Source organism: Anomaloglossus baeobatrachus, chromosome 4, assembly GCF_048569485.1.
Source record: "Anomaloglossus baeobatrachus isolate aAnoBae1 chromosome 4, aAnoBae1.hap1, whole genome shotgun sequence".
NCBI classification, from domain to species: domain Eukaryota; kingdom Metazoa; phylum Chordata; class Amphibia; order Anura; family Aromobatidae; genus Anomaloglossus; species Anomaloglossus baeobatrachus.
The window spans coordinates 650,274,807-650,299,971 of NC_134356.1; the positions used below are offsets into that span (position 1 = coordinate 650,274,807).

The following is a 25,165-nucleotide window of genomic DNA, read 5'->3' on the forward strand; positions in this document are numbered from 1 at the left end:
GTGACACCACCCGTGGTGCGTGGTAAGGTGGAGTACCACCGCTGCGGTTGGGAGTACCCGGTGGCGATGGTGTGGGCAGCTAGGTGTTTAACCAGTCCACGGGTAGGGGGGATGCCCCGTGACTCGGTGATGATGAAAGGCATGGTAAGGGTCACTTGCGTACTCACTCAGTCCAATAACACTGACAACTGTAGTAAACCAAAGTTCTGGACATCGCTGCTGCCTGAAGGGAGCACGCCTGGATCCCGTGCCCGTTGGTGTTGCCTGTTAGTCTGTGACCTTTGCCTTGGCACCTTGTCTTCTAGTTGGTCCCTTTAGTGTGAAACTAATCGGGTCCTGCTCCCCAGTATGGCTAACTGGAGGAGCTTGCTCTCAGGGTTCACGCTTGGGATTTTCTGGACCGTATGTTTGGAAAGTCCTATCCCCCTCGTTGCGCTACTACCCTGATTTTGGAACGAGTGGAGATCGGATCTTGAAGGCTCCATCCTCGATGGGTAAATTGTCAGGACGTCTGAAGCTACTCCCTGACCTAGGATCCACGTACCCAGTCATGCCCTGCCCCTACCCGGTAATGGCACAAGGCTGCCGGCTGTCCTCCTCGACAGTCCGTGCCCATTGTCACGATCCCCCTGCGACTGGGGTCCAGCTCCTACCAGGCCCAGACCAACATCTGCCACCTAGTAGTTCCAAGGAGCCCAGCTCCTCACCTCCTCTCTCTTTCATCTCCAACACTACACTGCACCTGTGACCTCTCCTCTTGAGAGTCACTGCTCAACTGATTGTCTCCTGACACTACCGACCCCCCCTTAACCAAACCCCATAGTGGGCGACCCTATTCCACTCAGGTTGTCCACTGGTTTGTCTGGTGGGTTTGGTGCAGTGTTCCTAGGATTTTGATTAGCTTGTTCTTGGCAACACCAATGGTTAGGGACCCTTAACCAAGGAGGAGGTGGATATTGCACAGAAGGGCAAATTGCAGAATACCCTGTGTCGACCTGATAGGCCAGGGCATCACACTGTTCATTTTAAGGAAGTAAGATGCTTTTATAATTGTCTCTTGGCAAAGATTTGGAATCCTTCCAAAGGGCACAATACTTTATTAATTGTTTTTATATGTTGATAGATTGGGCATTTCTGAATGTGGCGATATCATGGGTGTATCTTTTGTATTTTTTTTATCCCTTTAATTTTCAATGGGGCGAATGGGGGGTGATTTGAATTTTATTTATTTATTTTTTTTTAATTTTTTGCAACTTTTAATATAATTTTTTTTAATTTTACTAGTCCCCCTAGGGGACTATAAGGATCAGCAGTCTTATCGCTCATTCATTTCTGTTGATCACAGCTACACAGCAGAGATCACCAGAAATACTCACCTCTTGTTACAATCAGCATTCAGTGAAACAGGAAGTGAATCATGATTGCTACAGGAGTCATCACATGACCCTATGTTACCATGACAATCATCGTCTCACAGTGGTCACGTTACAGCGCTGTCGATGGGGCAGGGTAAGTGAAGATTTACCACGGCGGGGATTTAAATTGCGATGTCACATTTTGACATCGTGTTTTAAAGGGTTAACAAGTGTGGGAGGATCACAGATCCACTCGTTCCTGGGAGGCACATATGTCAGCTGTTCAAATCAACTGACATGTGCACGGATCACCAGCAGCAGCCACCGGTGATTATACCTATACAGTCATATGAAAAAGTTTGGGCACCCCTATTAATGTTAACCTTTTTTCTTTATAACAATTTGGGTTTTTGCAACAGCTATTTCAGTTTCATATATCTAATAACTGATGGACTCAGTAATATTTCTGGATTGAAATGAGGTTTATTGTACTAACAGAAAATGTGCAATCCGCATTTAAACAAAATTTGAGCGGTGCAAAAGTATGGGCACCCTTATCAATTTCTTGATTTGAAGACTCCTAACTACTTTTTACTGACTTACTATAGCACTAAATTGGTTTTGTAACCTCATTGAGCTTTGAACTTCATAGGCAGGTGAATCCAATCATGAGAAAAGGTATTTAAGGTGGCCACTTGCAAGTTGTTCTCCTATTTGAATCTCCTATGAAGAGTGGCATCATGGGCTCCTCAAAACAACTCTCAAATGATCTGAAAACAAAGATTATTCAACATAGTTGTTCAGGGGAAGGATACAAAAAGTTGTCTCAGAGATTTAAACTGTCAGTTTCCCCTGTGAGGAACATAGTAAGGAAATGGAAGAACACAGGTACAGTTCTTGTTAAGCCCAGAAGTGGCAGGCCAAGAAAAATATCAGAAAGGCAGAGAAGAAGAATGGTGAGAACAGTCAAGGACAATCCACAGACCACCTCCAAAGACCTGCAGCAGCATCTTGCTGCAGATGGTGTCAATGTGCATCGGTCAACAATACAGCGCACTTTGCACGAGGAGAAGCTGTATGGGAGAGTGATGCGAAAGAAGCCGTTTCTGCAAGCACGCCACAAACAGAGTCGCCTGAGATATGCAAAAGCACATTTGGACAAGCCAGTTACATTTTGGAAGAAGGTCCTGTGGACTGATGAAACAAAGTTTGAGTTATTTGGTCATACAAAAAGGCGTTATGCATGGAGGCAAAAAAACACGGCATTCCAAGAAAAGCACTTGCTACCCACAGTAAAATGTGGTGGAGGTTCCATGATGCTTTGGGGCTGTGGGGCCAATGCCGACACTGGGAATCTTGTTAAAGTTGAGGGTCGCATGGATTCAACTCAGTATCAGCAGATTCTTGACAATAATGTGCAAGAATCAGTGACGAAGTTGAAGTTACGCAGGGATGGATATTTCAGCAAGACAATGATCCAAAACACCGCTCCAAATCTACTCATGCATTCATGCAGAGAAACAATTACAATGTTCTGGAATGGCCATCCCAGTCCCCAGACCTGAATATCATAGAAAATCTGTGGGATGATTTGAAGCGTGCTGTCCATGCTCGGTGACCATCAAACTTAACTGAACTGGAATTGTTTTGTAAACAAGAATGGTCAAATATACCTTCATCCAGGATCCAGGAACTCATTAAAAGCTACAGGAAGCGACTAGAGGCTGTGATTTTTGCAAAAGGAGGATCTACAAAATATTAATGTCACTTTTATGTTGAGGTGCCCATATTTTTGCACCGGTCAAATTTTGTTTAAATGCGGATTGCACATTTTCTGTTAGTACAATAAACCTCATTTCAATCCAGAAATATTACTGAGTCCATCAGTTATTAGATATATGAAACTGAAATAGCTGCTGCAAAAAAACAAATTGTTATAAAGAAAAAAGGTTAACATTAATAGGGGTGCCCAAACTTTTTCATATGACTGTATAGGTTAGGACGTACCATTACGGGCCCAAGAATGTGAGTGTAGTGATTTCCATGCCTGGTATTTGATACTCAATACTGAATAAATCGAGATGTTTTGAAATTTTATTTTCATGTTTTCATCATTTGGCTATCAGTAACATGTCTGTCCATCCTGTAATTTCGATAAATCCCCAACTTTTTTTCCCTTGGTGTTGCAATTTCAATGTTGAGGAGTGTAGATACCGGATTTACAGAAAGCAGACTTTATCTGGGTCTAGCGCAGCGGGTATGACGGGGTAGCACTCTACTAATTTTACACTTCATTGCCTCTAATGATTCCGTTATATATTTTTAATTACCAATATGCATATTACAGTCCTATAATTACAGGTTTAATTGTGGCTGAAATGTTCCCAAGTATATTTTTGTGATGATGTGCGAGGAGAAAGGTTGAAAACCATTCAGATCTTTGACTGTAGTGTGGGAGATGAATAAAACATAAAAAGATGACCTCCGAGTCAACGAATGCAAATCCGACTCTTCTTGGCATAGCTTTTATTATAGCACTAGAAGTACAAGGCCGCTCTTAATGGCATGTTGCTAATTCGCAGAGGCAGTAATGCAAGTTGTGAAAGAAATGCATAGTAATAATAATAATAATTACTGTTAATATAAAGTCACTGTATGCCTAAAGCTTTTCATCCTGCACTAACGGCTTTCTTACCGAAGATGTGTGACCGTTCTTAAGCAGGACGACGTGGTGTATGACACAACTTAATGCCTTGTAATGTGCACCGTTCTGGATATTACAACAGCATTCTCAATATTCTGTGCTGTTCAGTCAATGGCTTAAAAATTTTGAGTCCTAAAGGGTTAAAGATTTGTAAAGTAATAACTGGAAAATGAAAATGGCGCATATAGGGTCTTTCCCTTGATAATAGGATAAAGGTGAATCCGTGAAATCGCTCATCTAGATAGATTGTGAGAGGTCACAACCACCACAATCGCATGTAGAAAAGATGGCTGCCACAGTCCCCAAAAGGCAGGATGAAAGAGGTGGCAGATGAGGGGGTTAAACAACTGCGCAGCCATTGACAAATGTGGGTTAATCGTGATTTATTCATTATTTTGGAGAACACAGTAACCTTCTTCAGGAAAATCACATACTGTAGGTATGACTCAAAACTTTTTGATTTTCCTGAAGAAGGGGACTATATTCTCCAAAACGTATTGAATAAATCACGATAAAGCCATCCTGTTTTCATTGCATTTGTCAACAGCAATGGCGGTTGTTTAAAGGGAACTTGTCACCAGATTTGTCCCCTATAAACTGTATGACTTGTATGTTTGAGCTGCAGGTAAACAAAGAGCTGAAGAATAATGGGATAACTCAAGAGGAACAAAAGTTAGGGGTGATTTATATGATAATACAGCACAGATTAGCTTCCAAAAATTTTTAGAGTTTATGTTGGACAACTCCTTTAAGTAAAATCCGCAGCCTCTGGCAGAATTCTGCACACGCGGCAAAAAACACACCAAAAACCGCACCCGAAATCCGCGGATTGTTGAGATTTTTCTGCGGTTTTGCCACGGTTTTTCCGCGTGTTGGTCCCTGCGGTTTTTAACCATTACCTAAGGCAAAACCACAGGTACCTGCGGAAAAGAAGTGACATGCTGCTTCTTTTTGCTGCAGAAATTCTGCAGCAAAACCTGTAGGGAAAAAAACCGCAGCATTTTGGATTTCTCATAGATTTTGCTGGAGAAGGACTGCAGAACGAATTATAAACAAAAAACGCACCTTTTCTGCAACGAAAACCGCGGCAAATCTGCGGCAAAAAAGGCAGTGTGCGCACAGGGCCTTAATTTAGCTTTTTTTCATAAGTTTCTGCATGAAAAATGCAGGTTGTGGCCAGAAAAGCGCAACAGAACTTGTTTATGTTTTTATTAAGCAATTTTGGTGCATTTTTTTCTGCTAATTCATGTAGATCTCAATGGGGAAGCGCTGCAATAAAAATAAATTTTCATTGAAAAAAAGCAGCACATCAAAAATATCAAGAAAAGAAAAACACAATGGTTGAGTCAGATTTTTGAAACCTCATTAAGTTTACTGTTAATTCTGTGAAAATTTACGTAAATGATGCCACAAAAATGCAATGTGTGAGAAAGCCTTAAAAGGGTTATCTGGTGTATTATCAGTTAGGTTTATTCAATCAAGAACTGAATGCACTCCTACATAGTACTCTCTGTACTAATACAATCCATAATGCGAGTCTTTGAGAACCATAGCTGGTCTCTGCATCAAGGTTATCAAGATGTTTGTTTGAAGACCCTGGCCAATTTTTTGTGAGAGTTTTGAGGTCTTAAAGGGATTCTCCACTACTACCCTTCATAATTTTACATGTTTACCCAGGTAAAAAAAAGCTTATACTCACCTTCCTTATTGATGCCGTTCCAGTGGTGCCACAGCTCATGTCCCCGGGGCTCATGTGATGATGCGCGAGCTCCACATCAAATCAGCGCCGTCCTCTTTCTCCCCGCCTTCAAACCAAACAAGTAATCAACGTGAAGTGTGCTGCAGCAGTAGTGCTCACTTCCTGCTGATTAACTAATTTTGTCTGAAGGCGGGGAGACAGAAGCCAGTTCTGATTGGACGCAGGGCTCTCGTGACATCATGACGTTATGCAAGCCCTGGGAACGCGAGCCTCGACAAAGTTGGACCAGCCATGGAGGTGAGTATAGGCTTTTTTATAGTACCTGGGGGAACATATGGAATCAGAAGGGGTTGTCCGAGCAGTGGACAGCCACTTTAACATTTGTAAAAGTTGATGTGCTTCCCAAAAATCTACTCAGAGAGCATATTGCAAAGTCAGAGCACTCATATGGGTACTTTGCACACTGCGACATCGCTAGCCGATTGTAGCGATGCCGAGCGCGATAGTCCTCGCCCCCGTCGCAGATGCGATCTCTTGTGATAGCTGCCGTAGCGAACATTATCGCTACGGCAGCTTCACACGGACTTACCTGCCTAGTGACGTCGCTCTGCCGGCGACTCGCCTCCTTCCTAAGGGGGCATGTCGTGCGGCATCACAGCAACGTCACACGGCAGGCGGCCAATAGAAGCGGAGGGGCGGAGATGAGCGGGACGTAAACATCCCTCGCACCTCCTTCTTTCCTCATTGCAGGAGGGACGCAGGTAAGGAGATGTTCCTCGCTCCTGCGGCTTCAAACACAGCGATGTGTGCTGCCGCAGGAACGAGGAACAACATCGTACCTGTCGCTGCAGCAAAATTATGGAAATGACCGACACTACACAGATCACAGATTTTCGATGCTTTTGCGATCGTTTATCGGTGCATCTAGGCTTTACACGTTGCGACGTCATTACTGGCGCCGGATGTGCGTCACTTTCGATTTGACCCCGACGATATCGCAGTAGCGAAGTCGCAACATGCAAAATACCCCATAGTGTTCATATCTATATACTTTATTAAGACAGTGTTCCTTGAATAGTTGGATTTGGGTTTCACAATAGATACTGTAAGGTGGAGATCTTGAATGTTAGCACAAGCACATGTAACACAAGAAAATATATGACGTCAAATGACCAGAAGAATTGAAACATTTTGTCTTCCGGACATTAATTGGTGACATCATATAATTGATTGTCTAATTTCAAATTCATATTTCTAATTGTTGTTGCTTTGGGAATCAATAGGATTATAGAGTCATTTATCTCTAATCTCCATTACATAAAATGCCAGAGGAATAAAACATGTAGAAGATGGATGGCCAACTTTGTCTAAATGCAGCTATTTTTTATCCATTCCGAAAACAATGTATAAAAATACCTATAAAATGAATGAATGCCAAGTTTACATTAATCTTTGTTATGTCAGGGTCAGAAAGCCATAGATTTTCTCATCTGAGAAAATAGGGATGATTATTGAAATTACAGTCTGACCAGAGTTTGATCCGAGTGTCAGCATAGTGAGTAGAAGATGGAAACAAACTTTCTCCAACTTCTCCATTCTGTGAGTCCGCGTAAATTGGAGTGCACTCTGATGTCATCCGAGGGCAGTCCGATGGTTTCCCCCAACCATAAATTTCTGAGTGAAAATGCAGCATCATGTGATTTCTTTCACTAATACATTTATAGCAACAACGGGGTAGGGGTTGAAACACTCTTCGCCGGGCTGGTGATGTCGGGTCTGGGATGTCACGGGTGGCCCTGCAAGGCTTCGTGGCATGAGGTGTGCATCAAAAGGGGATGGATGATATGCGGCCTGGGATTAGCCGCTGCTGCGATCGCTGTCCTCTGCAGCAAGTGGTGATGCAGCTAGAATAGGTCATCTTCCTGCAGCTAAAGCTAGGCCCCAGAGAGGATGACGAGAGTGTAGCAGTGGCTGATGACACCGAAGCGCGGGGCGCCGGCACCGGCAATGAAGGAGTGACACAGAAGTTGTGGTTCCAGGTCTTTTATTCACAGTTCTTGGGCTGCCCAGAGGCACCGGTCTCCGCTGCGATGGACTCTAGCCGATCCCGGGAAAGTCAAAGGTCAGAACCGATATGGTAGTCTGTGGGCCCTTCCTTCTTGCACTTTTTAGTGTGGATCCCGGTGACCTGAAGTACTTGAGGACCCCTGTTTAGTGTTAAAGTTCTTGTCCCGTGTGCAGGTGGCGCGGATCCTCTGTGGGGCCTGACTGTAATCACGACTACGGACCCTATGTGCCACTGTGCTTCGGGATCTTGTGGTGGCCAGAGGGACGTGGAATCCCCCTGTCTGGCAGATTCTGGTGGTTCAACATAGAGTATGTTCCACCCTAGGGCTCTGCTTCCTTTACTGCGCCGGTTCCAAGGGAGCAATGGAGCTCTTCCCTTGGCAACCGTGTTTCTCCTTTGTCCCACAGGAGCTACCGGGAAGCCAGCTTCTCCACTGTCGTCCCCTGCTCCTTCCAGTCTGCCCGCTCCTAACTGTGAAGCTATCAAGCACTCTCCATAGCGACCGTGTTTTTCTGAGTCTCAGACTATTCTAAGGTAAAAACTGTGTGTTCTCTCACTTCCCCTGTGTTGCCCCCACCTTTCTGATGACTCACTGGTGGCTGGGAAAAACCCGTTGCTATGGTGACCACCTTTAGCCCAGTTCCCACGGGAAAGCACCTGAGCTGTGTGTGTTGTGTAAGTGAAAACCAGTGGTTAACCTCCTCCTTACCAGGGATGAGTATTGCACCTTAAAACAGATGCAATACCCTGTGGCGACTGAAGATTCAGGGGCTCCACATATTCTGTCCATGAAAAAAGCGGTCATCAAGACTGGACCATTAAATAAGATTGCAGGAGAAGAAAGAAATCCGGCGATGTGAAGGAAGCTCCTGTCAAGAACTTAAAGAAGCTTGCTTTCATGAATGAAGAGTAAAAACACAATCATTCAGAAGTTCAAAAATTACAAAAAGTGGCAGGGAACACCCAAGAAAACCAACGTGTTTCAGCTTATGCCTTAGTCACGGAACCATGACTGAGGCATAATCTGAAATACGTCAGATGTCAGGGGTGCCCCCTGCCACTTTTTGTAATTTTTGATGCTCTTCCTGCTTGTGTTTTAACTCTGGATTCATTAAAGCAAGCTTTTTTTATGTTCTTGACACGAGCTTCCTTCACATCGCCGGATTTCTTCTAATGCATTTGGACACAAAATATGAACCAGGGCTTATCGGTGCTGATCAGGAGCTGATCTACAAGGGTGGAACGGTGAGCTAACATTATTTCTATATTGAATAACATTGATCCGAGCTCTATCCAATAAAAACATTGGATATCGCTTGTCGGATTTGTATGTGGTGTGACCCTGGACTTATGCTGATAAAATATTGAAAATTATACTGGCTGTCTCATTAACAAACTACTTTACATAAGCCCAAAAGAGCCCATGAACATCAAAGAGGGGTTACCCTCTAGTGGTATTTACCATTAGGCATTCGTGGTCCGGTGCCTGGGGCGGCGCGCTGCCGGAGGTGGCACTTCCGGGCAGCAAAAAAAACAAACATTTTTTTACATCCTCCTCCCCTACGTTAGACAGTCGATTAAATTTGCTGTGTTTTCGGAGGGGGAAGGGGGAGAGGCGCATGTCCATTTATCTGTATCTGCGTCTTTAAGACACAAATACAGATAAACTATTTCATCTATGTGCTAATGGAAGCAACTCCTTGGGGTGGTGACCAGAGGATTTTCAGTGAAAAAGTTCACACCCCTTGGGGGTGGTAAGGGTGCAGACTCTGTTTCCTGGGTGTGAGGTCACAACTAGGGGTAGCCGGAACACTGGACTGAGTAACAGGATTATGGAACCACAAAGTATCACAGGAGTAATCACAGATAGATTACTAAGAGAAGTCATAGAAGTAGAGTCAGGGCCGGGAAGTCATGCAGTAAAAGGGAGTAGGCAGAATCAGTGTCAGGAGCGAGCCGGAGATCGGAAACCTGGAGAATAAGCCGAAGGAGGGGGGGCACAGGAATGGAACAAGAAACAAGGAGCAGGAGAGGAAGACCAGAAGATAAGACAAAAAGCGGAGGGGACCGGACTCAGGGAGGTCGGACAAAACGGGGAGGACCGAGGTCAGGAAGGTCAGACATGGTATTGTGCAGGATCAAGAAGACTTAAAGGGACTAGGTGCGCATGCTGCAGAGCAGGGCTATAACTGGCACCACACCGATGGTGGAGACATCCTGATAAAGCGGCGTGATCTCGGGAATGAGGCACCACAGGATACACTTCAACCACCGGCCGAGCCCCAGAATACACCGACCGCAGGACTAGGTGACAAATACAACTCTGCCACAGCAGAGTCTAAACTGATTTATGACACTGGGTTACCCAAAGGCAAATCTGTTAGAGACCTAGTGGATCGAATAGATATGTGTAACAGACTTCAAGCCTAAAAGCATAGCGCTAGTTACACAACAGGTTTCCAGTAGACTGTCAAGTATAAAGTGTAATCTTTTGGCAAAGTTTGAGGAGGAGTCAGGAGTACCTAGGAGTCATCCAGCTCAGATTGTCACCATTTCGTCAGTAAACACTATGCATTGTACTTCAGGATACATTTGTACTTGGAATCTAAACGATAAAAAAGAAAAATTCTACAGATCGATAATAGTAATAAAATGCCACGATTTGAAGCACAGAGCAGAACAGCTCAGAAGACGCAAACAGTTATGGGGAGAAAGAGAAGACAATTTTTTTGACTTTGCTGTCACGGGGCGTTTGACAAGATGAAAATAAAGCAAATGAAACTATTTTAAAGGAACACAAAGATAGATAAATTGTGAATGACTTTCCGACGTGCAGAAAGATTGGATTTAGAATGCTCTACTGGATTTTTGTCACCCATCATGGGCTTCTGAGTCTATTTATTACTGATTATTTTATTTCTGCCGTACTGTAGACATTGTACGATGCTCTCCAGAGGATTGTATGACTCTATCAAAACCCCACTGATGGGAAACATATGTCATGAGCACGAGAAGCTCATTATGAGCTTAACAACAAAAGTCTTAGTGAAATGGCAGCAAAGAAAAACATGTTCTCAAAAATCCATACTCTTAATGTAAGCTTTGGAAACATAGGACTAAGGTCACGAGCTCCGAGAAAAGACCACTATCCTTCTAGACTAGTAATGCTTGACATGTGGTAGTGTTGGTGATCACCATCAGTTTTGAAATTTAAATCGACAAAAAGACTGTCTAGGAAAAGAAGCCTAAAACCAACACAAAATTGCATAGTTAATAACATTGCTTAATTTATGTTCTATCTCAACTAGCAGTACATCCGCTCATATTTCTTGGATATTTGTGGTCCATCGGATCATAGTTACAAAAAATAGTATATATATATATAGTATAGACCAAAAGTTTGGACACACACTTCTCATTCAAAAAGTTTTCTTTATTTTCAGGACTCTAAAAATTGTAGATTCACATTGAAGGCATCAAAACTATGAATTAAAACATGTGGAATAAAATACTTAACAAAAGGGTGAAACAGCTGAAAATATGTCTTATATTCTAGGTTCTTCAAAGTAGCCACCTTTTGCTTTGATTACTGCTTTGCACACTCTTGGAATTCTCTTGATGAGCTTCAAGAGGTAGTCACCGGAAATGGTTTCCCAACAGTCTTGAAGGAGTTCCCAGAGATGCTTAGCACTTGTTGGCCCTTTTGCCTTCACTCTGCAGTCCAGCTCACCACAAACCTTCTCGATTGGGTTCAGGTCTGGTGACTGTGGAGACCAGGTCATCTGGCGTAGCACCCCATCACTCTCCTTCTTAGTCAAATAGCCCTTACACAGCCTGGAGGTGTGTTTGGGGTCATTGTCCTGTTGAAAAATAAATGATTGTCCAACTAAATGCAATCCGATTGGAATAGCACGCCGCTGCAAGATGCTGTGGTAGGCATGCTGGTTCTGTATGCCTTCAATTTTGAATAAATCCCCAAGAGTGTCACCAGCAAAGCAGTCCCACACCATCACACCTCCTCCTCCATGTTTCACGGTGGGAACCAGCCATGTAGAGTCCATCCGTTCACCTTTTCTACAAAGACATGGTGGTTGGATCCAAAGATCTCAAATTTGGACTCATCAGACCAAAGCACAGATTTCCACTGGTCTAATGTCCATTCCTTGTGTTCTTTAGCCCAAATAAGTCTCTTCTGCTTGTTGCCTGTCCTTGGCAGTGGTTTCCTAGCAGCTATTTTACCATGAAGGGCTGCTGCACAAAGTCTCTTCTTAACAATTGTTCTAGAGATTAGAAAGTGTGTCCACAATTTTGGTCTGTACTGTATATATGGCTATAAAGAAAATCCAGCAAAGACTTGGAAACACCGGTGCTGTAATAAAACTTCTTCTTTATTTGTGATATCCATAAAAGTAAACACGACTCACAAGGCTCAGGAACTACAAAATATGGTTAGCAGAGTATGGTTAGCCTTGTCCGCCTTCCTCACGGTCCTAAACTAGCCCAAATATAATTTATAGATAGATAGATATATATATATATATATATATATATATATATATATATATAAATAAATATATATATATATATATATATATATATATATATATATATATATAAATTAGTAGGCTACCTCAATTAAATTATCTGTAGATCAAGGTTTACAACTGATGTTGAGCGAGCGTGCTCACCACTGTTCGGAACTCAATTGAGCATTGGGGTGCTCAGGTATTCAAGGTGATCGACCTAGTATTGTAGGTGTTCCGGTATTCGAGGTGTTTGGCCAAGTATCTTGGGTGCTCAGATGTTTCGTCAGTGAAACAATGACCACAAAGCACAGGCTCGCTTCACTGCATGATCTCAGGAGGCATCCCAGTGAGAGCCATTTGCAGACTCTGAATGCCTCTCACTGCGGTAAACACAACATTTTTGGATGTAGTGCGTCAAAGGAAAAAAGAAAACCCGGCCGTCCCTCCCCCCGGAAATGCTCTGTTTATGGCTGGCTGTATGCGGGCAGAGAGCCAAAGTGCCCAATCATTGACTTCCATTATACTCATTACTTGAGTTGAGCACTTTCAGAGCATCTGACCTGCTTGACTCGAGTACCAAACACCCGAGCATTTCAGTGCTCACCCATCGCTATTTACAACCTGTGGACTGGAATGACATTCTACGTGGCCCCCAACCATTGGGCCACAATCATGCTTGTATATGTTTGGTGGCTTCTCATATGTATTATGAAGCAGAGAGAAGAGAAGGGAAGAGATGAGTGAAGTGGTGAAGAAAAGGAAGGAAATAAGAGGAGAGGGGAGAGCATAAGAACAGAGCAGAGGAGAGGGAAGAGGAGACAAGAGGATATGAAAGAGGAAGACAGTAGAAAAGAAGAGAAGATAGAAGAGAAGAAGATAAAGAAGAGATGAGATGAGAGGAGAGAAGGGAAGAGAGGAGCAGAGAGGGGAGGAAACTAAAAAAAAGGAAGAGCAGGAGAGGTGAAAAGAGAAAAAAAGAGAAGAGGAAAAGAGACAGAAGAACTGGAGAGTAGAGAAGAGAAAAGGAGACAAGAGTAGTGAAAAATAGAGGACAGAAGGAGAGTAAAGGAGAGGAGAGAAGAGAAAAACACAAGAGGAGAGAAGAGAAGGTAATGAAGGTGGCTAGTGCAGAAGTCAGGAAGGGTAAGTACTAATGGTACACTGCATGTCCATCTCTTGAATGCCAATATATTAGAGAATGGTGGTTTTCTGATCCAAGGGTTGCAGTCTGGTAAAAAGTAGATAAAGGTAAGAGGGGCCTGCCTATGCATCTGTGTGCGTTTCATTATTGTAGTTATATGGGAAAAGTAGGACACATTCAGTAAATTTCCTAAACTATAATAGAGGATGCCACTTGCATGCATGGTCTCTTACTTTCTAAAGTGAAAACTGGGGAGCGGATGATGTCATTTCTCTCTGACAGGATGAAGTCCTGGAAGTAGAAACAGCACCTTTTATACATTATGACACATACTTTCAATATGAATATATCAGCTGATACCACCTGTTTATATTTGAAATCTGCATCGTTATTGGGTGGTGTGAATGAACTCTGCTCATCATGGGGGAGCATTGACAACGTTTCACCAGCTATTGCTTATATAGACCCTTAAGCGGGCTTTACACACAGCGATGAAAGCACCCGCCCCCGTCGGTTGTGCGTCAAGGGCAAATCGCTGCCTGTGGTGCACAAGATCACTAACACCCGTCACACATACTTACCTGCCTAGCGACGTCGCTGTGGCCGTCGAACTGCCTCGAGTCCTTTCTAAGGGGGCGGTTCCTTTGGCGTCAAAGCGGCGTCACTATGCAGCCGCCCAGTAGAAGTGGAGGGGCGGAGATGAGCGGGCCGAACATCCCACCCACCTCCTTCCTTGCTCATTGTGGGCGGCCGCAGATACGGCGATGTTCCTTGTTCCTGCGGTGTCACACATAGCGTTGTGTGCTGCCGCAGGAATGACGAACAACCTGCGTCCTGCAACAGCAACAATAATTGGGATTAGAACAACCGGTCAACGATCAACAATTAGGTGAGTAATTTTGATCGTAAATGGTCGTTCGTGCGTTTCACACACAACAACATCGCTAACGAGGCCGGATGTGCGTCACGAATTCCGTGACCCCAACGACATCTCATTAGCGATGTCGTTGCACGTAAAGCCCACTTAAGACAATAATTTTGAACCAATTTCCATGTAGACATTCCTACAGAGGAACTTCTGGGATAAGATAATCATTTCTAACCAATTTCCATGTAGACATTTCTACAGAGAATCCTCAGGAATAAGACAGTCATTTTAAACCTATTTGCATGAAGACATTCCTACAAAGGAACGTCTGGGATAAGACTGTCATTTTCAACCAAATTCCATGTAGACATTCCTAAAGAGGAACTCCTGGAAATATTTCATGCCTTGTGTTCATGGGAGAGTCCTTACTATTCTTCTGGAAGTCCCTAACGAAAGAACCCAGTTTCGGAAATGTTGCCTTCAGCCACGTGCTTTAACTTTTAATGTTGCTTAAGGCCCAAAAATTTACAATTCAAACATTTTTTTAAAAAACATCAGGTGTCCCTATTTAGTAAAAATATTCAGGTCACAACAGAATAAAGCACATGTGTTGTGTAAATTTTAAAACTCTTAGATGGTCTTAAGGCTAGATCCAAGACTTTGGTGTCTTCTTTAATGACTCCTTAGAAGATGTCAGCCTGTGCGTACTAATCAAACCATCAAATAAACCTTTTAGAATAATCTATTGCTCTTCGGGGTTTGAGGACTTGCTGTAATAGTTCCATTATACCCACAGAAGTGCAATCTTTTTTGTTCTTTCTCCTAGTTCGGAACATTATTGCCTCAGACGTAGAATGGCGGGTTTCATATTTATTCTTTCCCATTCTTAACCTTTTTTGACATAAGAAACAATCTCAGATTTGTTTGCAGAAAATTACTTTTTAACCGGAAGGCAAACATAAGGGAAATAATTAAAAAAAGACAAAATCAATAAGCAACGGGAACCTGGTGAATGGGAGTTCGGCGTTCCAGTGAGGGCTGAAAACCACTTTAGCTAGTTCAATAAGAATAGGTCTTTTCGTTTCTCCTGCATATTTTCAGATATGTCCTACGCAGCTGTAACAATGTTATTGAGTCTGTGATCTCAGCTATCGTCTAGACACACCTGGAGCGTGTACACGTCCCCTACCAAACATCAGTCAATGGCTTTATTGTTGCAATTAGTCCGTACAACGCAGTTTAAAGATTGAGTGCATTAAGCACCCAAATTGCATTGACCACCACTATACTGAGCAATTATGGTCATTGATTGCTCTACATTTGAATTATTTATTAAAAGTGTAGGGATTATTTAATGGTTTACTCTGTAGTCCAGGAGTTGGAAAAAAGTCCTACGATACAGACATCACATAATATGTCTATTGGGACCTCACCAGACAGGGCATGATGATTTCACCTTCCCGTGTTGTGTTGCATCTCCGAAAGATGGGCCTTAAAGAGGTAGTCCACTACTTTTACATTGATGGCCTATCAATGTCTGATCGTCCGGAGTCCAACACCTCGGACCCCCACCGATCAGCTTTTCTCGATGCTGGCAGCAGCATGAGACAGTCAGAAATGCTCAGTTCCGAGGCTGCTCCATCAATTGATAGCGGCTGAGGCCAGGTACTGCACATCCGCTTCATACTGATTTGAATGGGAGGCAGATGTGCAGTACCCAGCCACAGCCGCTATCAATTGACAGAGAAATTCTGGAACTGACTATTCCCAGCAACCTGCTGCCACCAACAGCACCGAGAACAGATGATCGGAGGGTATGTCCGTTGTCGGACCCCAGCCGGTCAGACATTAATAATCTATACTAAGGATAGACCATCAATATCTGATCTGCTGGGATCTGACACCATCCACACTGCTGATCAGCGATGCCAGAGACCAGAAATGCTTAGTCCCGCAGCTGCTCCATCTTCTAATTGCGGCCGTCACTGACTGCACATCCACCTCCTATAGATATGAATGGGAGGTTGATATGCAGTATTTGGTTGTAGCCACTATCAGTTGGCAGGACAGCTACAGATCTGAGTATTTCCAGCTACCTGCTGCCATTGGCGGCACCGAGAATATCTGATCAGCGAGGATCCTGGGTGTCGGACCCCAGCTGATCAGACATTGATGACCTATCCTAAGGATAAGCCATTAATGTAAAAGTAGTGGACAACTTCTTTAAAGCGAAGAGATCATCAGGGCAGACAAAGTGCACAGGAGTGCAATGGAAGACACTGTGTGGATGACTTAGGATGTGTCATTCACATGAGGCAAGAAGGAGGATGGCAATCGCAAGGATAGAGGAGGTGATGAACCCTAGACCAGTGATGCCCATCGGACCAGAATGTATCAGACCATCAAGTGAGTGAGTAGGTGACAGGTTCGCTTAAACTGAATGTTTTAAGAAAATATTTCTATTTTGGTGAACTATTATCAGCACTGAATAGCAGGTTCCAAGATCTTGTATAGGAAGGAGATGGCTGAGATTGGTAATTAGCAACCTGAGCTCCTAGCAGAGATCCCCAGGTTAGTAGGAATTAACTCCTGCACAACTGAGGAACAGAGCACATGAAACAGCCGACGCCCAGCTTTGGCTGAACAACTAGGAGACATCAGGTTGCTTGTCAGACTAAGCAGTGTGAACAGAGTCTGATGCTGCCATAGCACCTACTGAGTTTGGAACCGAACATCATATGACAGCAATTAACCCAATTAACCCAAACACTGCAAACAAAAAAAAAACAAGAATGCCAAAATTAAGTTTTTGATTGCAGTAAAAAAATGCTGTAACAAGCAATCAAAACATCATATACTCTAACATGGTATCAATAAAAACAATGACTCACCCCACAAAAAAGAAGCCATCACACGGCTGCATTGGCTGAAAAATGAAAACGTTATGGGTCTTGGAAAATGCCGACACAACCCCCAATTTTTTTGCAAAATTTTGATTTATTTTTTCACCACTAAAATTCTAAAAAAAACTGGAGTTTTTTTGGTATCGCTGTAACCGTACCCCTGTGGAGAATCTTATTATGAGGTCAATTTTACCAGAAAATGTACTTCGTAACAACAATTCCCAAAAAAACAAGTCAGAATTGTGTTTTTTGATACAAAACTGGCATTACATAATTACAACCCTCAAGTTATAAAATTATCTTCGTAACAACCCTCATGTTTAGTACTGTGAATGCTACAGAGACACCGAGGCACTCAAACAGGGATAATATCCAGACCCATTCGGCAAGGTGCCATTTTGGAACACTTCTTTTTCCCACTCCCCACGCTTTTGTCCAAAACATCACTCGCACACATTCTTTAGCGCCATGGAAAAAATAAATTAAGTAGAAAGATAAAACGACCAACGACAGTGTATGATAGAAAATAATATAACTAATTAATACATGAGGGGGAAGGAACGGCTCAACAAACAGCAGAAATGTCTCTTGGAACAGGGTCTTGGAATCATCTGTTTCAACCGTCTTTCATGCTAGACTGGTGATGAGACTATGACAGCTCATATGGAAAAATCGCCGCTAACTAGAAGACAAGACAAGGAAGAAAACTGGTATCTGTCAATAGATATGTTGTAATTTAAAAGTAATGTGTAAGATCCACTAATGCGGCTCCGCTGATCAAAGCGCGATAACATTACGTGATTACATGCAAAGTAGATTCATGTTCGGGAGCTTCCTTGGTCAATCAGGAGCTCAGATTCTTCCTTCAGAGGATTTTATAATGTACCTGTCTGATGAAAGATAATTCAATGAAAGCTTCAAGTGGCTAAGTGGAATGGAATTAGATGGGAGATGGGTGGAAAATGTGGACAAAAATAAAGTATATTTCCAAAAATATATGATGTTTGAAGGTCAAGTAAATTTTTTTGGGCCAAAACCTTAGCCAATGTTTAACTTTCTCCATCATCAGAATTTGATCAGTGAACATCTGTCCTTTGAGACCCTCATTAATCATTAGATGATGGTTTGAACTGCAGTGCAAAGTATAGAAAATCTGCCATGGCTGGACCACCACTGATCAAACAATAATGGGCTTTCCTAAGGGAAGGGAATTAGGGTTTTAGTGCAAAAAACATGACAGTTTATGGCCAAATTTCCTCCATTCCATACCTTTTCCTTTTATGTTTTCTCACCCATAACCCCCCTTCGCCACTTATACTATATAAATAACCATATTACACCTTCTTTGCATAAATTTGGCCATAGCAGCCATTTTATTAACCTAAATTAACTATAAAAATATACAGTCATATGAAAAAGTTTGGGCACCCCTATATTAATGTTAACCTTTTTTCTTTATAACAATTTGGGATTTTGCAACAGCTATTTCAGTTTCATATATCTAATAACTGATGGACTGAGTAATATTTCAGGATTGAAATGAGGTTTATTGTACTAACAGAAAATGTGCAATCCACATTTAAACATAATTTGACCAGTGCAAAAGTATGGGCACCCTTATCAATTTCTAGATTTGAACACTCCTAACTACTTTTTACTGACTTACTAAAGCACTAAATTGGTTTTGTAACCTCATGGAGCTTTGAACTTCATAGGCAGGTGTATCCAATCATGAGAAAAGGTATTTAAGGTGGCCACTTGCAAGTTGTTCTCCTATTTGAATCTCCTATGAAGAGTGGAATCATGGGCTCCTCAAAACAACTCTCAAATGATCTGAAAACAAAGATTATTCAACATAGTTGTTCAAGGGAAGGATACAAAAAGTTGTCTCAGAGATTTAAACTGTCAGTTTCCACTGTGAGGAACATAGTAAGGAAATGGAAGAACACAGGTACAGTTCTTGTTAAGCCCAGAAGTGGCAGGCCAAGAAAAATATCAGAAAGGCAGAGAAGAAGAATGGTGAGAACAGTCAAGGACAACAGACCACCTCCAAAGACCTGCAGCATCATCTTCCTGCAGATGGTGTCAATGTGCATTAGTCAACAATACAGCGCACGTTGCACAAGGAGAAGCTGTATGGGAGAGTGATGTGAAAGAATCCGTTTCTGCAAGCACGCCACAAACAGAGTCGCTTGAGGTATGCAAAAGCACATTTGGACAAGCCAGTTACATTTTAGAAGAAGGTCCTGTGGACTGATGAAACAAACATTGAGTTGTTTGGTCATACAAAAATGGCGTTATGCAAGGAGGCAAAAAAACACGGCATTCCAAGAAAAGCACTTGCTACCCACAGTAAAATTTGGTGGAGGTTCCGTCATGCTTTGGGGCTGTGTGGCCAATGCCGGCACCGGGAATCTTGTTAAAGTTGAGGGTCGCATGGATTCAACTCAGTATCAGCAGATTCTTGACAATAATGTGCAAGAATCAGTGACGAAGTTGAAGTTATGCAGGGGATGGATATTTCAGCAAGACAATGATCCAAAACACCGCTCCAAATCTACTCAGGCATTCATGCAGAGGAACAATTACAATGTTCTGGAATGGCCATCCGAGTCCCCAGACCTGAATATCATTGAACATCTGTGGGATGATGTGAAGCGGCTGTCCATGCTCGGCGACCATCAAACTTAACTGAACTGGAATTGTTTTGTAAACAGAAATGGTCAAATATACCTTCATCCAGGATCCAGGAACTCACTAAAAGCTACAGGAAGCGACTAGAGGATGTTATTTTTGCAAAAGGAGGATCTACAAAACATTAATGTCACTTTTACGTTGAGGTGCCCATACTTTTGCACCGGTCAAATTTTGATTAAATGCGGATTGCACATTTTCTGTTAGTACAATAAACCTCATTTCAATCCAGAAATATTACTCAGTCCATCAGTTATTAGATATATGAAACTGAAATAGCTGTTGCAAAAACCCAAATTGTTATAAAGAAAAAAGGTTAACATTAATAGGGGTGCCCAAACTTTTTCATATGACTGTAAATAACCAAAATTTATGAAGCTACTAGATCTGGCACATACCACCAAATTACAAGGTATCCTTATTTTACCCTGAGCCGTGAACCCTAAGCTCGAGGGCACCATACCACAATAAGTGGCCCAAAATGTGTAACCACCAGCTCGTCCAGAGCCCTGTTAAGTGCCAAATCCCCAATACATTAATTCCATCTGGGAGGGAATTATTCATATAAATCCGCTCCCAACACCAACTTTACCAACTCCAACGACCTCATCCCACCGCAACAACCACTGTGACATGAATTACCCCAAAAACAACCTCCAACTGTGACCAAGAACGTTAACACTTCTTTTTTTTGTATCATTAAACAGGAAAAGGGAGGAAGGATCCAGCTCAGACTCCAAGGTTTAAATAAAACTTAGACTTTTATTTCATCATGTAAAAGTAGTTATCCAAATAGGTGTTATGGCACCGGCTTGATCACACTGACAGATGGCAGATGTATAACACACAATGCGTTTCGGCGGGATGCCTTCTTCAGGTCACTGAGTCCTTGGACTCTGAGCTGGATCCTTCCTCCCTTTTCCTGTTTCATGTTACTATACGGCTGGCTGCCGAGAACCATGCTGGGACCCAGGATATTCATTTAGGGGACTTACACAGGCTTGCTCCTGCAGCGGTGAGTGTTTTTTTCCCCCCTTTTTGAGTTCTTTTTTTATGCATAACCCTTCCAGAACACCAAAAGAGGGCGGGTGGGTGTGACTCCAGTGGTACACCAAATGGCCCCTTTTCCTGCACGCTTCCTTTATCTACCCCCCAATGTCCAATGCCCCTCCATTATAACCTTTTACCCTGTCCCCTACCCCTCCCCATACATTCTTTCATGGATCAACCCCTCTCATGTGAGCCTAATCTTATTTTTTCTGCTCTGGCCCTTTCTTTCTAAAACTTCATGACAAGACATATATTTATGTTATATAACATGTCTCTTGCTTTGATGAAGGCTCGTACACTCAACTCACCTTTTTCCCTGTAGGTCGCTGATCTGATCAGCCGACATGTGCCTCTAACAGGCAAGGGTGGATCAGAGATCCACCCGTGACTTTTAACAAGCTAACTCCAGCTGGCAATCTCTGACAGCAGCATTTACCATGCATCGGTGGGGAGAGCGCCATTCCTCACTCCCATCGGCGGCTCTGTTATGTGATTGTACCGCTCCAGGCATCGGCCGGCTGCCGAGCCGCTCAGGTCCGTGCTCATCGGTGGGTGGCTTGAGCTCCTCCCGGACCCGGGGGTCACGTCGCTCTGAAAGGGAGTTGGCGCTACGTGTAGGGATTTTGGTGGGGAAGGTTCACGGCCGAGGCCGTGGAGTTTACAGGTGTAAGTTCGTGACGCCACCGACGGGTTTTAGTGAATGTGGGCACCACCGCTGCCGTTAACTAGGCTCCCGGGGACAGTGTTATGCAGCCTGGTGTTGACCCCTCAGTGGGCAGGGGGTGATGGTCCCGGGGCCCGGTGGTAGTGACGTGTGGGCAAGACATCTTTGGTAAACCAAAAAGGATGGTGTTCAGTGCCCGCAACCGGCTGCGCTTTGCCCCTTTCTAAGGTTGGTGGTTCCCGCCTTTCTCCTGCACCTCTTTGTAGAATTTGACTGCCTATGCTTTAGCAACGGTAGTCCGCTCCCCTGCTTGATGTGTGTCGGGGAACCCGTTTGCCTGCAGGCGCTGGCCCGTGGGATCTCTCTGCCTGTGCGGTTCCACCAGCCATCTTCCCAGCTCCTGCAGGTGGCAACCACCGTCTGCCTCCTTGCCACGGTACTAGGGCTACGACCGTGGCACCGGTCAGTGTTGTTGCTGCAGACCTGACGCCACAGGCCTGCTGCACTTGAACTCCACTCACTACTCAACTTGAACTGAACTGACCTGACTGTTTGTTTCCTGTCTCAGGCCCTCTGGACTTCTCGGTGGGCGTGGCCAACCACCTGGCTCCGCCCCCTGGTGTGACCATTGAACACTGACAGAGGTGACAAGGGTTTGTAGGTTGGCTGCTGTCACCTTATTAGGGGCTGATGTTTGTGCAGGGGGTCTACCTGTGACTACCTGGCTAGTCCAGGGCGTCACATGATCATGGTGCGCCAATGGGTTCTCATGAGAGCCGGGGGTCAGGTGATGACCCCTCTCTCTGTCTTGAGGATCGCCATGTGAACGCCGGCGCCGAGCGACATTTATAGGAGATCGTGATTTTTGCTACACAGAGCAGGGCTGAAGATGTGAGGCACTGCTCTGTATATAACACAGGAGATCGGTCAATCGCAGATTCAAATTCTCTAAGAAGATTAGTAAAACTGTAAAAAGTAAAAAAAAAGTTTAAAAAAAATATGAAAAATGTATTATAAACCCTCACAAAAGTTCACCTCACCACCCTTTTGCCCCATTGAAAATAAAACAATAAAAAAATACACATTTTTCTGCGTTCAAAAATGTCCGATCTTACAAAATGTAAAATAAATGAATCTGATCTGTAAACAGCATAACGCAGAAAAATTCAAAACACCAGAATTTCGGAGGGGTTTTGGCCACTGCAACATTATATTAAAATTCAATTACAGGTAATCTAAACATTGAATTTACCCTAAAATGTTATCAGTAGAAACATAAGCTAAGGGCACAAAAAAATAAGCCCTCAAACAGCTCCAGATCCCGAAAAATAAAAGCTTTAGAAGTCTCAGAAAATTACACCATAAGCAAATCTTGTTTTACACATTTTTCAATAATTTCACTACTGAAAGTTAAAAAAAAACCTATATGTTTGGTATCTACGAACTCGTACTGGCCTTGGGAATCATAATGGCAGGTCAGATTTAACATACAGTGAACATGTTAAATAAAAAATGTCATAAAAATGGTGGAATTGCCCTTTTTTTTTTTCAATTTCACCGAATGTGGAACTTTTTTCCATTTTCCAGTACAATATGGGGCAGAATTTATGGTGTAATTCAAAAGTACAACTTGTCCTGCAAAAATAAGCCCTCAAACAGCTCCAGATCCCGAAAAATAAAAGCTTTAGAAGTCTCAGAAAATTACACCATAAGCAAATCTTGTTTTACACATTTTTCAATTATTTCACTACTGAAAGTTAAAAAAAAAACTATATGTTTGGTATCTACGAACTCGTACTGGCCTTGGGAATCATAATGGCAGGTCAGATTTAACATACAGTGAACATGTTAAATAAAAAATGTCATAAAAATGGTGGAATTGCCCTTTTTTTTTTTTTCAATTTCACCGAATGTGGAACTTTTTTCCATTTTCCAGTACAATATGGGGCAGAATTTATGGTGTAATTCAAAAGTACAACTTGTCCTGCAAAAAAACAAGCCTTCGTATAGCTATAATAATGGAAAGATAATAAAGTTATGGTTCTTGGAAGAAAGGGAGGGGGAATCAAAAGCACAAAAATGGAAAATGGCCATGTTGTGAAAAAAACAAGTCTTCGTATAGCTATAATAATGGAAAGATAATAAAGTTATGGTTCTTGGAAGAAAGGGAGGGGGAATCAAAAGCACAAAAATGGAAAATGGCCATGTTGTGAAAGTATTAAAGTCATCTTAGATGTTTATGACATACCCACAGGTTATCTCATAGAGCATAGGTTCCTGGGTAACCCCATAGGACCCCCTCATCCCTGGTGCCACAGTCTCGGTAAATGGATAATTGATCTCGTTAGCGATATGACACGCCCAGATCGTTGCTACGATTTGCCGAGATCGCTCATAGGTCAATTGGTAGCGGTCACACGTACACATCTCACAAACGACGCTACATTGTTCAGCGATATATTGTTTGACCAAGGCGGTCGAGTGGATGTTGTTCGACGTTGGCAGGATGTCAAACGTAGCAATATGGCTGCGTTCCAAACGACGAACAATATTTTGAAACTGAACGACGTGTCAACGATCAACGATTTTCACCCTATTTGCGATCGTTTGGAATCGCACGTAGGTGTCACACGAAACGACGCCGCTAGCGATGACGGAAGTGCGTCACGAAAACCGTGACCCCGTTGGCATATCTTCAGATAAATTGTAGTATGTAAACCGGCCTTAAGACTTCTCTCATGCTGCACAAATTCTTTGGAATGCACTGACCTAGACACTCCAGTTACTTCCCAGCACTTTTAAGAAAGCCTGAAAAACTCACTTTTTTAGATTGGCTTATCATATCACATCATTAATAAAACCTTTCCTGCCTTTTTCTTCTTTCAACAGTTTTCCCTAAACTCTATGTTCTCAACACTTTTGTACTGCAATGTGAAAGTTGACAAAGGCTACAATACTACAAATTTGAAGATATGGCATTATGTTACGTCTCTGCTATTTCCTATGATTGCAGATGACCTTTATTAAATCATGAGACTCTTGGCCAACAAATCAAGGAGCAGAACGGAAAAGGAGGAAATAGACTTGTGTAACAATCTTTAAAAACATCGATTTGATGGGAAACCATTGTGTCAGCTCAGCTCTGGAAAGGTCAAAATAAACGAACTGGAACAAATGGAAGTCAATTAGTATTTTTCTTTGTCCAGTGAAATACAGAGGACTGAAACTTTATAGATTGATTATTCTTAATTACAGTAAAGTATTTGCATATCTGTTTTCTATCTATCTATCTATCTATCTATCTATCTATCTATCCCTCTATCTATCTATCCCTCTATCCATCTATCTATCTATCTATCTATCTATCCCTCTATCTATCTATCTATCCCTCTATCCATCTATCCCTCTATCTATCTATCCCTCTATCCATCTATCTATCTATCTATCCCTCTATCAATCCCTCTATCTATCCCTCTATCCATCTATCTATCTA

General features: G+C 42.8%; 1 protein-coding gene across 2 annotated transcripts in view; it reads right to left on the reverse strand.

Moving 5' to 3' along the window:
• The window catches only part of OLFM2 (olfactomedin 2), a 514,357-nt gene that overhangs the window by 127,938 nt on the left and 361,254 nt on the right, over window positions 1–25,165 (reverse strand). The window lies entirely within an intron of this gene.